Below are 3,602 nucleotides of genomic sequence, written 5' to 3' on the forward strand. Positions count from 1 at the left end.
AACTGGTATAGCTGGATCCTTCATGTAATTTTATGCCTCACTCCTAGAGGTTTTGACAGGGCAAGATAAAAGCTTAATGGAAATTCCCCCACCCACCCCTTTTTGTTTCTGGTCTGCCCTCTTCGCCTCAGTATGCCTATGGTGGCACAACATAGTGGTATTTATTTATAGGAAGCTTGAGGGTTGAGATTTTTAGATGAAATAGGCTCAGAGTTAGCAATATTATACTTAAGATGAAAATATGTCAATGAAGCATGGCTATTTGCTATTTAAGGGGTTTTTTTCTCTTTCTCTTCCAGTTTGAGGGTGGCTCTGGATATGGTAAGTGTCTATATAGAATCCTTACATCTACTTCATTATGTAGTTATTAAAGGGCTTGATGCATTTGTTTAAATTAGACTATTCTTATGCAGGGGGGCGTGGTTCGTATGGGGATCTTGGTGGACCTATCATCACAACACAAGTAACGATTCCCAAAGATGTAAGTAAAGTTGACTTGCTTTCAACTTGTGTTTGCTTAAAAAAAAAAAATTCACAGCCTTTTCTCAAGTATATATAAGTAAATCAGAAGTATTCAGGGTGCTTGATAAGTACTTCTAATGTAAAATAAGTGTTTCAGTGTTTTGTGTCTTCACTTTCGAGACACACTGAACAATTTTACTAATTGTTCATTCTCAGTAATAGAGATAGTCTGTGTAACTTGTTTTTTGCAAATGAACAACTGGTTCTCCCTGTTTTATCCTACTACGTTTATACAATTAAATTGCAGGAGATGTTTTGAGGCTGTAAAAATGTAAGCTTCTATTGTAATTCTTAAAAATAAACTTGCGGAAGCTACTCAAACATTGTAACTTTTTTAGAGAGAAAGTTGTGTCAGGAAATTAATTCTTTGCTTTCTTGCGTAGTTGGCAGGATCTATTATTGGAAAGGGAGGCCAAAGAATCAAGCAAATACGTCATGAGTCAGGAGCTTCGATCAAAATTGATGAGCCATTAGAAGGCTCAGAAGATCGGATAATAACCATTACGGGAACACAGGACCAGATACAAAATGCACAGTATTTACTGCAAAACAGGCAAGTTGAAGTTTAATGTTGTCGCTACTGTCAATTTTAAACTGACTGACATGTACATTCTAAAGCTGCTCTTCTCTGTGATGGAGTTTTTAGAAGGCAGGTTTTAAGTAACTGTTTGAATCTAACTTCTTCAGTGGTAGTTCTGCCTTGATTCTCTTCTTTTCTGCATTGTAATTAAAATGAAGACACCCTCAAAACTAATCTTGCTGGAAGATGCCTTAACCAAGCAGTCCTCTCATTTCTCTGGTGAAAACTGCTGCAAAAAACTACTTGTAATAAATTACATAGAGCCTGTAGAAAATGTAGAAGATTTCAGTGGATGTTGGTCTAGTTCTGTGTGGAAGACTAGTGATTTTGTTGTTTTTAGATAACTAAATTGACAACAAATCACAGTCTGCCATATGGCACAGACCATGCCTCTACAGGACAAGTTGAAATCGATTTGGTGCTGTTACGCAGCATTTCACACCTTGCTGACATTACTTTGTCTTTCTGCCAAATACTAACAGCTTCAGATTTAATTTGCTTAGTTTTGCTTTGTTAACATGTTGGCTGTTACAGTAGACTTTATTTAACTTAAATGCTTGGCTTTAGATTACTAATATTTAAATGTGCCTAAATAGATTAATATATCTATAAATTATTTAAAAATATTAATGTCTAATCATTACTTTTAAATGTATTAGGAATTTGTAATTTAATCTGCTTTAAGAATGTAATTGTGAATGTTGATGCAAGATGTATGGTCCATCATTCTAATACATGCTTTTTTCTTTTTCTTTTATAGTGTGAAGCAGTATGCAGATGTTGAAGGATTCTAATGCAAGATTATTTTTTCTTTTTTATAGTGTGAAGCAGTATTCTGGAAAGTTTTTCTAAGACTAGTGAAGAACTGAAGGAGTCCTGCACCCCTTTTTTTTTTTAATCTGCTTCTGTTTAAAAAGCCAACATTCCTCTGCTTCATAGGTGTTCTGCATTTGAGGTGTAGTGGAATCTTTGCTGTCCACCAGATGTAATGTTTTATCCTTATAAATACAGGGGGGAGGGAAAGGGCACATGAGACTAGCATTGAAATTCTGAAGCAGCAGCAGAGAGAGTGAATTTTATTTTTGTTCATTGTTGGTGGTAAATTTTAATGTTTTTCTGTAATTGTTGTGAACACCCTGCTTTATGTACACTATTTTTTTTGAAGAGGGGAGAATGTGGACATGTAGTCCACATGTCCCTGGAATCCTTGGAGAGCAGTGTGCAAAATGTAATGCTCTTTTGTAAGAAACGTTTTGTGATTTTTAAATAAATTAGTGAAATATTTTTGGTGGTCATTTTTCTTCAGATATATGTAGGGTAATACCTAAAATGGATAGACCCTTTTTTTCCCCCACAAGAAAATGCATAAATGAAAGTTGCTGTTAAGCTTGCTCTTCTGCTTCTTTGATATAGATGGAGTTACATGGGGGTTTTTTTTAACAAATTAAAGAAACAGTGTGGGAAAAAAAATTACTGCTTTGCTGTTTGGGAAAAAATGCAAAAATATTCACGCAAATGTTGTGTAAAACCTGACATTTTTGCAAGTGTTGGCCCTCTTTGCAGTACATATATATATTGGTGACAGTATATAAATAAAATATTTTAAAACTTTGTGATGTCACTGAGTAAGCAGTGGTAAAGTACACCTGGTTATAGACAGCTTGCTTAATGCAGATAACACTGTTAGAAATGACAGTTGCTGTACCATTACTGAACGAATTATAGTTGTTTTCTGAGCTTTCATTTGTATGAGGTAGAAATTCTTATGAATTGGCAAATTGATGGTATCTAACTCTGTAACTTGTTTTTCATTGTATACAAAACTTAAACTTGTTTGGTTTCCCTGTTGTATGTTGAATTACATAAGAATTATTTGTGAGAAATTAAAAAACAGCCTCTGGATATCTCATGTAATACCTTGGCATTTGTATTTATAGTTTACAAGTTTTAATTTCACTTCCTGAATAAAAATAAATTTTGAAATGTGAAACTGTGTTGCACATATGGATACAATGGGTCCAGACTAAGCATGGATTGCTTTACAGTGGTTTGGGTTTGTTTGGTTTTTTTTCTTGTGCTGTAGAACGTTTCACTTCTCTTTAATGTAGTGGGGTAATTCCTGTCCTTGTAAGCAGCTACTCTTAAAATGTAATGGGAAGGGCAAGGAGCTAAGAGGTTATCTGTAAGGCTGGCCTCCCAGGCAGAGCTATAACCCATCCTTTAAAGAAAAAAAACCTGCCACCACCTTTCAGGGTGTCAGTTGGCACAGGAGCTAAACTACCTCTAACGCTTGCTTTTGCCTAGAAAAGGCTGGACGTAAGTTAGAGGGAGAAACCTGCCATCAAGACCAAGTAAACTAAAACACGGGTGCCAAATTTTTCTGAGTGCCTCCAACCTGTGGATGTGCAGAGGGGTGGGGCTGGGGGTGGTGGTTTGTTTTTTTTTTAAAGCGGGAGGAAAGCTCCACAAGTACCACAGAATCACAGAATGTTAAAGATTG

The 3,602-nt window shown here is 35.7% G+C and overlaps 1 long non-coding RNA gene across 1 annotated transcript; it reads left to right on the plus strand.

Annotated features, from left to right (window-relative positions):
• Positions 1–296: 296 nt before the first annotated feature.
• Positions 297–2,381, plus strand: LOC104466763. Its single transcript, XR_727606.1, has 4 exons — positions 297–321; positions 399–481; positions 906–1,075; positions 1,863–2,381. It is a non-coding gene; the product is annotated as an uncharacterized LOC104466763 (long non-coding RNA).
• Positions 2,382–3,602: the final 1,221 nt, after the last annotated feature.

The sequence above is a fragment of the Pterocles gutturalis genome, unplaced genomic scaffold, assembly GCF_000699245.1.
Source record: "Pterocles gutturalis isolate BGI_N339 unplaced genomic scaffold, ASM69924v1 scaffold10169, whole genome shotgun sequence".
Lineage (NCBI taxonomy): Eukaryota > Metazoa > Chordata > Aves > Pterocliformes > Pteroclidae > Pterocles > Pterocles gutturalis.